The sequence below is a fragment of the Pipra filicauda genome, unplaced genomic scaffold (genome assembly GCF_003945595.2).
Source record: "Pipra filicauda isolate LSUMZ 115617 unplaced genomic scaffold, ASM394559v2 scaffold147_size4022426_pilon, whole genome shotgun sequence".
Taxonomy (NCBI): Eukaryota; Metazoa; Chordata; class Aves; order Passeriformes; family Pipridae; genus Pipra; species Pipra filicauda.
Genome location: NW_024103962.1, coordinates 2,223,014 through 2,236,404, shown reverse-complemented (window position 1 = coordinate 2,236,404; position 13,391 = coordinate 2,223,014). Strand labels below are relative to the sequence as shown.

The 13,391-nt window shown below is 34.5% G+C and overlaps 1 protein-coding gene across 3 annotated transcripts in view; it reads left to right on the top strand.

Moving 5' to 3' along the window:
* SPATA17 (spermatogenesis associated 17) overlaps positions 1–13,391 on the top strand; it is a 91,525-nt gene that overhangs the window by 38,822 nt on the left and 39,312 nt on the right. The window lies entirely within an intron of this gene.

Below are 13,391 nucleotides of genomic sequence, written 5' to 3'. Positions count from 1 at the left end.
CAAACCCAAAAGATTTTGTCTCCATAAATGTTTGGTGACTTGTTCTTCGTTTGAATATGGAATTAAAGTGAAATGTTAGTATGAACTAAATGCTTGCTTTTCGTGGGTCGGTAATTATAATCTGTGTCTAAGAACTTTTAATCCTAAAAAATGCAGAAAAATGCCATGACAGCTAGTGACAAGATATTTAATCTTCCCCTCTGTTTGGGATATTTGTAATTTTATTTTGGAGAAAAAAAAGCATAGTATAGTATTAGTAAAAAATAGCATAAAATGTTTTCTGAGTGCCTTTTAGACAGAGGAGCTAGTTAATAACTGAAATTAGATCACTATAATGGATTTTTCCAGGTGTAGATCTAGGATATTAAGAATAATCTGCACAGTACTTTTATATTGGTTTAAACGTAGAAAATCAGGACTTTTTGTTTTGAACAGAACAATTAATGTAAATAAATGCATAAACATTACAATGCTTACCTGGAGCACAAAAATTGTCAGGTTAGAGACATTGAGTGACCTGAGGTCCAAGATCTTATTAAACTTAGTTTACCTAATATCTGATTATACTGGTTTAGCTATCTGTAACATATTTTTAAGGAAAGGCAAGTAGTGCCTTGTTTCAGCCATCCACCGGAAGACTGCTGGTAGAGGGCAGCAGTAACTATTATGTTCTGATGAATTTAGATTTCTAATTTTATAGAATTATAATTTAGTTAGCAGTGTCTTGCAGAACAAAAATATGCTTGGTTTTGCTTGATGAGATGGTTTGTTAATACTAGGACAGCCTACAGGATTTTTTCTTTATGATGGAACTGTGGTCCGAGAACCATCTTCTTTTGTAGGGAAATATTTCAAAACATAAATGAGTGTAAATCTATGCAAAACTTACAGACAACCTGAACAACAGCAAAGATATATTTGAAGTTAACTACTTACTGCAATCAAATCTATATTCCACACTTGCACGTAGTTGTAGAATTTAATATCTTGCAAAGATACAGGACAAATTATTTCAGTGCAGAATTTACTGGTTTGATTCTCTGTTTGACATTTTACTCTCTATATGTCTGGTCTTCTGATCTGACTACAGCTGTGTCTTGTTGTCTTCAAAGGATAGTTAATTGGATTAGGACCAATTCATGTCTCAGTAGAAACAGGCAGCAAAAGTTAACACTTTTGAGTGATTAAAGTAAGTTGATAAGCTGGACGAGTCATGTATCAACTAAAGCCCAGTTAAGTTACAGAGACCTGCTAGAGTTTGCTTCTCCTCCCCTTCCTGCCATACAATGATGGAGCTGAGCCACCTTGTACATCAAGGCTACAGATGTTCAGGCAGGTTATAGGGACAACATTGCAAAATCTGTATTTGCAATAATTGTTTCAAATATATTCTATAGTTTGGAATCTTTTTAGTTTAGTACAGGCAAAAAGGGAGAACAGGGTGTTTACGTAGTGAAAGAAAATATTTAAGGAGTTACTGCTCCGCAATTTTTGTAAAGAAAGGCATGTCAAATTTCATTCTCCACTCCCTACAAGCTGAAGCCCACAAACCCATCTCAGAAATGTTTATATATAATATATATATAATTATATACCTACATATATAGGTAGCTACATATATGTAGCACACTACAAGGTGTGCTCATTCCTAATTACTAACATTGTTTTACACTTCAAAAAGTAAAACTGAAGAATGCAGTATCATGAACGTACAGGGATGTCTACTATGTACATAATAGCATGGGCTAGGACAAAGTCAACATTTTGTCTTTTTCATGAATGAACTTTCTATTAAAGGATTTATTTCTTTCATAAACTGTTACCTCTCTAAAGAAAAGCAGAGATGAAGAAATGGATATCAAACTCTGAATTAGAATGCATTATTTGTCATTACTGGTACCAGGTATATATACATAGTCTTATATAGACAGCTTGCTTTGATTCTTTTCCAAGCCAATCTGGAGCTATAACATGGGGCTGAACCCAAACTAATTAGCCCTGTTGAGAGCCACAGTATATTAGCTCAAGAATTAATGCAGTTACACAGCTCCCGGTCAGCTAAAAATATGAGAAGAATAAATGTGTGTATGCTTTAAACTCAGGAACAAAGAGTTTGATCTGCATACAAAATATTATATAGACATACATACAATTAAATTGTTTTGTCTGCAGTTACACACCTTTCTGGGGGGAAGTTGTGTGTCTTGAGTACCACTGCTAGGGAACTGACATTCGAGGAAATCACTGGATGATTAAAAATATGTGCTATTATACCATACTCTACAGCTTTCCTATATATTTTGGAAACAGTTGATTGAGTGTATTTTGCCATGTAATCTTACACAAATATGACTATTTCCTATTGCTGCTTGTAGAAATACATTGCATTTACACAAATATTACAGTCCACTGAAGAACTAAGCAGTTAGTTAGTACCTTAGAAGTTTAAATTCATATTAAATAATGTAATTATTGGCTGTATTTCTCTGAAAGTACAATATTATGTATCCCACCAATGCCAACCAAATAATGTCTGGAGAAATAGAGCATGAGCTCTAGAACTTCAGGGTTATTAAATATTAAGCTTTTAATCAACATGCTATATGCCAGTAGTATCAATAACTAGTCAAATAACATGAGTTTCTTGTGTTTAAAGGAAGCTTTTCCTGCATGATTCCTTTAATTGTAAAAACAAACAAAAAACATTCTTACCACATGATAAGTTATGTTCTCTGCTCCACTTTATGTTTGCTTATTGCAAGAGATTCCAGTGTAAAACCCAGCAGGAAATAAATCTGTTGGGCTTCCAAACTAAATTCCATTTTGAATTAAGATCTCTATATTTCAGATTTTAAAATTGTTACATAATGCAATTTTTTCCTTATCTGCTTTTTACCCTAGCAGTCTGATAAATTTTGACATCATGATGAACATGATAAAAATTACAGTACATATTTAACAATTCTTTGCCTTTGTTAAGAATATTTCTTATAATTTCTTATTGATAACGCTATTTTAAGTTGTTTTTATCTGTTTTATCATGAACTGCATTGTGATTTCTTATTGAGACATGAAATTTATAATAATTAAGTTTTTCTTATTAGTCCAGAATCACAGTATGCTATTTCCACTCAGTAGTAACAATCCTTTTTTTTTCAAGAGGTAATTAGTAGGTGAACTACTTATTAAAATGTGGTTTTCATTAAAAACATGTTTATCTATGCAGATTATCCTTTTATGTCCCTGTAGTTCCCCTTTCTGTATGAACAACATTCACTATAATTGAATAGTTTCTTACTTCTGCTCTTTGTCATATTTTCCAAGCTGACATTTGTAGTAAGGACCATCTCTGCAAAGTGCTGACAAATGACCTTTGAAGTCAACGACAGACAGAGGCTCTGAACACATTGGTGGCACTTTGTAGAAATGGGTACGAAGAACCCACTTTTGTTGAAATATGTGGTTGCATGATTCCTGAGGTCATTGGTATTTCCAGCTTTTCAAGAACTTTTGCAGTTGGTCTTTGTCTTACAGTAATGATTAGAATTAGGCATATAACAACCTAAATCCAAAGATCCAGTATCGAGCAAGAATGCAGACCTTTATTGTTTTAAGTATGTGCTGACAGAGCAAGCAGCAATGCTGAGGTGATTCTGTGAGTGGGAGCGAGCGTGTCAGCTCTGCTAAGACCTACTGCTGCTACCCAGGCAGAGCATCTGCAAGTCCACGGTGTGATGGGGAACAGAAGCCAATGGTAACCAAAACAGAGAGCAGAAATGGTGGAGGGAGAAATATCGTGCATGTTTCATAAGGTATTGAGATCAGAAGAACAGTCTTATGGAAAGTCTTCAAAATACCCCAGCTGAAAAAGCCTTTTGCTATTACAGTTTCTCCTGTCACTGAGAAAAGGATTGGAGAATCAGCAGAGCAACAGATCTTTTTCCTTTATGGTTGCTTCCTGTGTAGCAAACAGTACTGGGTGAGGTAAAAGAGAATTTTAATTCTCTTTTCTCCAATTTTCTGCTGTTTATAAACAGATAAACCACAATTACCTTTTGTCAGAGAAAGTGAATGTACAGTTAGTCCAGGAAGCCGAAGTTCTTTTGATCTGCAAAAGCTTGAGAGCTTTGTCTCACAATTACAAAACATATTTTTACATTGTTGATAATGAGATGTTATACATGCATCACTTTAAGCTTATCATTGCTGAGGCTGTTGGACTGAATCATGGCCTCATTTCTAAACCTGGAACTCCTGCTCTGTGATAAATCATGCTGAGAGTAGATGAGCTAATACTGGTCCTCTGTTTTCTGGGAGCTTCTGTTCTATCAGAATTTTTTACCTATTGAGACCTTAGAAAAATTAATCATGCCTGTTGTGTATGTATGCCTACTCTTGATTTTTGTATAGCCTCTTCTTTCTGTTGGACCCTGATTAATTAGAAGACCTGACTGAGTCAGATTTCTGACTCCCCTGACCCAGCATCCTATCTTTGACAGTGGCCAATAGCATGTGCCTAGGAATGAGGCAATGTAATTACTGCCAAGAATATTGTCTCATTTTCCAGCAAACAGTAGTTGAAGGACCTGTAGCCCTGAATTAGGGCTTTTGAGTATAAAGGAAGCAAAAACATGTCCCACTTTTTCATCTTTTGTTTCTAAGATGAATTAATTTCATTTTGATTTTCTGTAGTTATTTTAAAACTTAAAATATCACTTGTATCAGTTGTATCTGTACTTATTTCATATTTGTCAGTGCCTAGAGTAAAATATTTTAAATTCAAATTCTATTCAATACTAAGGTATTCTTTTATTAAATTTTTCCTGTCAACAGAGGTGGCAATTCATAGACATAACACTGGTAGCCCTTGTCCCCTTTTCACATTACTGGAAATCAGGAGTTAATTCTGTTGAAGTTATTGCACTTAGATCAGGTTTAAATGTTTTAAGTGAGAAAGAAAAAAGGCCACAAAATCCGTCCTGGAGCAGGCTAATAAATATTCAGAAGACACAACTGATTAATATGCTTCTAACCTAATGTGCTGTCCTGTAAGAACTTGAAAAACAATTGGTCCAAAATGACACTGTCTGACATCCACTCTGTCTCTGGACAACTGGCAGTTTTATTCTTATAAAGGTGAGGACTCAGTGGATAAAGCCCTGGCCTTTGATCTTCAGCTCCACAGTTTAAGAGACAAGGCAGCAAGTTTGGTCATTTGAGCTTAGTCCCAAGCGAACAGTCCACATCACAGAATGATTATACATAATTTGTTACTATTGGCAGAGTCTGTTCAGGAAAGGCCAAGGACTGAGCTAGCATGAAGAATGAATTAGCTCTTACCTTTTACATTTTATTTCCTCCCTCTTTACTGTTGTAATTTTATCATCCTGTCTCTAAAACATTCAAGGGATGAAATTATCATTCATTAGAAGTACTAATACTTCCTGAAGATGAACTAAAATAGTTAATTTTTTTTTTAATCTAGGTGCCCCAATCAATGAACAACCCCACCTCTCCATGGGTGTTTAATATCCATTCGTCACTCCTCTGTCAAGAAGTCAGATGTTTCTGAGTACTTTCCAAAGCTTGTACAACAAAAAATCCCATTTAAATTAAAGAGGAGAGAGTGAGATTTCCTAGTTCTCTGGCAGGCTTGCAGTTACATTTAAATAGCATTAGTATGGGAAGCACTTCATGCTGCAGTGTTCTGTTTTTATAAAATATTAATTCCAAAGTTTTTACAATTTCCCTCAGATCCTTCTTACAGTACCTGTGACAGGTATGTTTGGTCAGCAAGCTTTCTTTGTGTATTCACGTCCACATCAGAAGCCGGATGTGTCAGTCTATTCACAGGTATTCACTATAGGAAAATCATTCAAATCTTGTGCCTCGTTGGGCACTATACACACAATCTCAGTTCACTTGGAAGGGATCTCAGTTCATGTTGCTTAATGTTTCTGTCAAAAAGAAGGACAAAGTAAGATAAACTTAGAAAAGAAGCCAGTAGCTGAGCTGTTTGTGATTCTGAAAGACATGGTACCTGAACAGAGAAAAATGTTTATGTCTAGAAGATTAGTTCTGCCAGGTCTAAATTCCAAAAATGACCTTTAAGTGATTTACACACACAATCAAAAATCTCTAGTTTTCTTAGAATCTGAGTCCAACCCTTGCCCTTTGGGATTACTCATACTGGGGACGCTCAGACCTGTAATTCTGCTACTCAACACAGTTTCATGGTGATGTAAAAAAAAAGAGGACAAGTGCTGGAAGCCAAAATATACCTCTGGAATCTATCTGGCACACCATCTGCCAATATAATTTAGTGACAAAGTTTATAACTTCCATAGATTTCCATTTTTGCTCATATTCCTTTCAATCAGCCTTTCTTTATCTCTAAGAAATGGTGCTTACCTCCCTAGAGAGGACAAGTACAGTAAAACCCAAAACTAAGATGATAAGTGTGGTGATCTTCATGCCCAGAAGAAGGTTGCTGTATAGGTAAGGAAGCAATGGGAGGAGGATGGGGAAGTGCTATCTGCTGACACCATAACCTACCTCCCATGAGAAATCGATGGCTGTGCAGCATTTCAGATGTATTTCTTCCCGGTGTCAGGGTACAGAACTTCCTTCCCATTCACTGTTCTCCTAAATCTCAGCATAGCACAAGTGGTAAGTGAAAGTGTTTCCAACAGAAATCAATAATTTCTCCCTTTGTCACACTTCACAGAAAACAAGATATTCACTTCCTATTTTTTAAAGATAGGGAGTGAATGAACTTTTAAGCTTTATCTGTGACAGTATTGCAAACTCTATTTTTCCTAAAAGCTGCTTGTTATAGAAGCATTTCAGTTTGTTTGATAACTGGTTAACTGTGCAAAGAAATGAGAGTTTACACTGAAAATTCATCTGTCATTAGAAAGAGCTTAACACACAATAGAACATAAAGTTTGAGTGCTGTTTTTTGATTGATCCTTTGCAAGCTCAGTTTTAAAGGCATATTCATGTAGACATGGCAATATTTCTCAGAACTTCTTCTAAATAGCTTGTTACTAGCCATGTCACTCACACTAAGCATGTTATTATAGCATAGTGGCATCTCTCTATCTACCATGTATTATAACATTGAGCATCTCTGCATCTAGCATTAGTAATTTAAAAATCCACTAGGTAGGAGATCCCTGCACTTAAACTGTCTTTTTCAGCGTCTGAATTGCATAATCCCTATTTGTGTGGATTTTTTCTAGGCAACAAACTTCTTGCTCAATTCCTGTGGGTAGGATTAATGGCAGAGTTTAAAGGACAAGCTGTGTGATCTATCAAAAAGTGTACATGCTGAGATCTTAGGAAAACATGACCACATTTTGTGTATCACTGTCAATTGGGGTGGTGAAAGGGTTAGATTGCTGCAGGGTCAGAAAACTGGTAAAAGTGAGTTGTATATTGAATGCTGGCTTTGTGTGTGATATGATAAAAATATTTAAGAAAGAATCTGTATTGCAAGGAAATGACAATGCAGTACAATAGCAGCTAAATAGTTCACAGAGCCACATTCACAGACAGTGGAACTCCACTGACATTCTTGAAATTGTTACTGGTATAAATTTGATTGATGCATAGTAGTCCACCTGGTATTTATACAAGTTTGATGTGAGGCATGGTTGGTCCTGCTCAGGTAATTTTTGAAACTATTGTATCAGGAAAAATGCATGCTAAGTAAGAGATAAGTGCATAAGAAGAGGGAGGTTAGGAATGGCATGGGCGAAGTCATGAAGATAAAATACCATACATGTCTCAACAGCAAACCTTCCTGTTGATTAAGAAGTGGTACTGATGGTATCCTAGCTTTAATGAGACTTCAAGATGAGTGATGTACACACCAATTCTTTTGTTTTTCAGCTCTTAGGCTACTGAACAGTATAATGGTAAAGTTCTTTCATTAACTTGCACGGTTTATTCAATATTCAGTGCTTTTGTTTAGTATCTAATATATACTGTTAATTTGGGAGTTGTGTCTGTCCTGCAAGGGACATGATGAACGCTATGTCTCCCTCTATCCATTGTTTGCTTTGCTTTCAGTTTTTCTATTTCAACAATCTTTTAGTAAAATCTTCATCTCTGTGGGTTTTTTTTCTTTTTTATGTCACTCTTTTCTACTAATTTCTGACTACCTTTACTAATCTAACACGGTTCTGTTCTCTCATTATTCTTTCCCATATACAATATGATGACCATTCATTAAACCTTCACCTCATTTATTGGTCTCATTGCAGGCTGTTTTGTTAAACATACTGCCACATTCTGAATTTTTAGTCATTGCCTAATCCTATAGGTTTACTAGAACAAGTTGTTTAATAAATCTGTCAGAATATATGTCTGTGAGTGAATATTCACATGTAAGCACAATGAAACAGACATAAGGCATAATGAAAAGCAATGAAATGTTGTGTTGTTTAGTTGCACATATGTATTTTTGAGGAGTGAATGAATTCTCTATTTAGCAGTTACTTTGTTGACAAAGGAAATTTCCATATGATTTCCATCTCTGTTATGAAGAGCTTCTCCTGTCTTCTGATATATTGTTGCAGGTAACTTCTGTTGTTACAAGTTCAAAGATATTAAATGGAATAATTATAAAGATTTTTCTCAATTCAGTGAGAAAAGGAGTGCATCTCAAGTAGATTTTTTTTTTTGTACAAGGCTAATCTTTTCCATTATGACAATGACAGTGAATGGAATTTTAAATATATAAATAATATCACATATTTAAGTGTTTTAAGGCTCTGAAAACTTCTCAAATAAATAATTTTAGCCTCAAAATAGTCCTATGAAGGAAGGAAATACTGTCTGTGTTTTCATATGCAGTTATTGACATGCGGAAGAGTAAAATTACCTTCAGAGATTATTCTTTAGGTTAAGCTCTTTAATTCCCATTTATACCAGGTAGTTATAGAAACAGGTTGGTTTTTCAGAGATTCCTATAATTTGTATATGATCCCATACTCACCCCAGCACTTCTTAAAGAAAAAATTATAGCGGTAATGGAATTTCCCATTCCTATTTTTAAAATAAAGCCATTAAGCAAGTTAAATTTTATTTTTCTAGTTGTTTTGAAATCAGAAGTCAAATGAGGAGACAGTAAGAGAGCCTTGAATGCACTGTTTCTTTTTTTGTCTTCATCGTAAGAGTATTGTTTCCCATACCTTCACTCACTCATTCAAGTTATTATCCCTGATCTAGTCAAGTCATCAAGAGCCTGCATAAGAATTAGATTTGACAGAGTAAGCCTCTGTCAGAGAGAGAATCAATGCAAGGTGGACACAATTTTGGGATGCCTCTGCATTTGCTGGGCTGATGTGTTTTGGATATTGTGCCACAATGATTCATGCATTAAACTAAGATTATGTTTCTCTTTTGTCTTGTTGCCTAAATACCCAAGCAATTGGTACCTATTCGGAGACTCAATTACAGTTCTGTTTCCTGCAATTGAACTTAGTGCCTGTGCAGGTTTAGAGGTTGGTTTTATGGTCTGTGGCCAGGATACTGGACTGGAATGTTTTCCTAACACCTCATTGTATAGGCCATAAAGTTGCAGCCTGGTTTACTTATAAAAGTGCATTTAAAATGTGATTGCACTATTATTTTGATATCAAGCAAACATTTCACAGATGAAAAGGACTGAACCAAGCTTCACAGTCTGAAGGCAGAATAACAATAATTAATGCTTCTATTACTCTGTTTAAACAGAATATATATTAAGCAGAAGACAGGTAATTAATCCCACTTGAAAGAATATACGCTACTCATCACTCATTTGTGAATTCTTCAGTCCCTCCATTAAAGCAGTGTCTCAAAGAAAGGTAAAATACCTTAGGTGCAATAACAGGCTAGCTCCTCTAGTTCTTATTTAGCTGAAATTCCAGAGAATATATTTTTTTAAGGATTACAGGATCAGACCAAAGAAGTAGCATTAGCTCAGTGAGAATTGAACCTACATTTTTGAAACTGGGTGACATTTTTCCTATTGTCAGGTAAGAAAGTTTTATCTCGAATTGGGATGTCAAATATCACTATGGTATTTTTCCAATGTCTGAATAAACTTTACAATGTATTTCTTCATTGGTAATAAAGAAATGTGTTCACATTAGCTGAAATATTGTGGATTGTTCCTAGTAGAATACATTCTAATGTGGCTTAAATATTTTGATGTTTCAAAATTCAGTTCATGGTCATAGTTTTATTATACTTGTTGCTAGAACAGTATTTACAGATTTTTTTATAGATGCTCTTTCCCCAGTAAATCCCATATTAAATATTATCCTTTTATTTTCAATAAATATGGAATATTCTGACAGCCTGTAAAAACCTAGCTATTTAGAAATTTAAAATTCCTTTTCTTTTATAGATTGCAGCATTATATAAACACTTATTTCCTTGTGAATCATTAATGTTTTAAGGTATTTCTTTTACCTCCTAGAGAAACTATATCTGGGGATTAACAAGATTGTTCACTGGAATTCATGTGGAAGCATAACTGCAGTAGCTGAGAAATGATCATGTTTCCTTTTAGTTCTCAGCAAGAGTAATTGAATGTTGAATATCTTACTAAACGCTGGACTGTGACAGTGTGTTAACACTCCGACTATCTCCTAACAGCAGGGCAATTATTTGCTGAGTGGGATTTTTATAAATCCCCTGGCAGTAGTATGTCCTGATAATTATGATGAAGTGCACTGGTCAGTGTTGATTCAGCAATCCCATCTCTAGCAAATATTTCATTCACAGCTCTCCTTCATGCTTTTACTTTTATGGCTTTTAAAGATCTCTTACCTCTCCTCTCGGCTTGCTTAGGTTTTCTTTTTTTACAAATTACAATGGAGCAAAAAAGAATTTTCAAGTCTAGTCCCTATTTTGTTGAAGTCTTTTCCTTCTCATTTAACTCCTCATTAAAAGACCAGAGTGAGAAACTGGGACTTTATTTAGGTTCTTACTGTGACAATCACTTTCACAGGCTTCCTACCTCAAAGCTGTTTTTTTCAAGAGTAAATGACTGTTACATGAAACATTTGATTCGTGATATATGTTGGTTATTTCCTTCTTTCAGAGTTGATATGAAAAAGTAATTAAAATAGAGCATATCTTTATTATTGTTTAGTTAAATTACAGTAAAATATTTAAACGTATGAGAATACACTTTCTATTGACTTAATGCTTAAAATTTATCTTCAGCTCAACTTCATCAATTTTTAATTTGCATGTGTGTAATTATTTGCAGCATAGTAGCTATGCTGTGTCTTAGAACATATTTTTTTTGTGATTTTTTTATGTAGACTTTGAAAGCTCAGTCAAGAAGTAAGAAAGAAGAATAAGAAATAACTAAGTCATAAATAAAATTGCAGAATCTAAACTATTCAGGTTTTATCATACCATTTGGGGTCACCTACCTTTTCTGAGAAACTGTCCAGGGTAAACAACACATCCTTGTCTTTCCCTTTCTGCCTGCACCTTTTTTCCTTTCTTCCTTCATTCTATTTCTTTTGCTTCTGCCTAACTTTATAGTTTAGCTTTCAAGGCAACTCCATAATTTCTTTCTTGTATTCTGGAAAATAAAATTAATTTAGACAGAAAGACAGTTAAGTCTTTCTCTCTGTATTGAAATGATAAACATGAAAAGACAAAAGTGGATATTCTGTAGCATGGAGTAAATACAGGATTAGAAGTGGAAGCAATACAGACTATAAAAAACTCTCAAATATTTTCTTTGCTAATGTTCATTAAAATAATATTTTTTTTCTTATGATTTTTTTCTTTCTTTATGTGTGACCATTGATTATAAAGATAAGAAAATGATTGGGAGGAAACTAAATGATAGAGTGTTAGAAATGCAAAATGATTCAAAATATTAATGTAATGCTAAGGATGACTGGGTAACAAATGGTACATTTGCCAGTATGCTTGACCTGACACAATTAATATTCCAGGTCATGCTTGGGTTTCCATGATGGAAGGTCTGAGGCAGAGAATTCTAGGGGAAAATATATCTATTGTATAACTCATTTCTCTCTCTCTTTTTTTATTTTTTTTTTTTATTTTCCCTGACGAGTCAGAAACATAGTCTTAAAAAAAAAATATATCTGCGCTTTCACACCTCATTTGCCATATTCACCACTGGGCCACCATTCACCAGAAGGGCCTGATGCAAGGAGGTCAGTAAGAAGCTATTAGCAGAGTCCCCTCCTGAGATTTCTTTGGTCTTATTGAGGTGGAAGTTAGCATGACAGTATTGCAAATAACTCACTTGTAAGTTTTTTAACAGTTAGCACAGATTTCCCCATAGTGTTTGTCACTTTAGAAAATTATTCCTGGAAATGAAATCCCAAAAGCTGGCTTTGACAGAGTCCTGAGTGTTGAAGAGCATGGTACAGAAAAATGTCATTCTCCCTGAGACAAGAGGTACTTTTTGTAATCTATGATAATATTTTGGAGGGTTACATATTTTCTTATGAACTAAAGGTGGGAAAAATATTGAAATCATAGTTTGAGGTAATATCTCAAGACAGATACTTTTCTACCATTGAAAAAGCAGTATTAAGTGCAATGGTTTTGTAGTTGAGAGAATATTGTATTAAAGTAGGGAAAAAATTAAGTAATGCTTTTCATACATTGCACTTGTCTCAAGAAGATATGCAAATGTATTAAGTACCAAAGGCTTTGATCCTCCAGATTCTTAGATTTCTGCAGACTGCCAGCTCCCTGCAGAGGATAGAGTGAATAGGACATTCATCACCACACTGCACATGTGCAAGAAATTCCAAAATTAAGATTAAGATTTGCAGAGATATTTTAGTGGAAGCAATTTTTCCAGAGGTTAACATGAACTGGAAAGTAGAATCCAACTCCTCCTCTTGTCTCTCCTACCAAACTTTGCAAATTTTATATTTAGGCCTACCCTTACCACAAACCTTGGGGAATTTAGAGTAAATTAGTATTAATTTTATCTGCCTAGATACTAATTCTGCTGATTACTCTACTGTCTTGTTGAATACTTAAACATATAAAATTGAAATGTAAAATAATTAACAAGGATTGCTTGAAAAATTATTGTTTGAAGATGTGCTTCATAATCAATTTTGACCCATATCTTACAGTTGCAACTGTAGAAGAAGCAAGAAAGTTTCCAGCTGACCTCTCGAAACTCCAAATTCATTTTCATAGTTGATATACTATCTGTATGTATTTAATCTGAGAGTAAGTAAAAAAAGAGCAACAAAAGATGACTCTTTGTTAAGACACCTTTTCAGCAATAAGAAGTCAAAAGACACTGAATCAATGGATTTCGACATCTATTATAGCTAATTCTGGTTTCATTAAAAGTGCTAAAAGCCAATCCTATT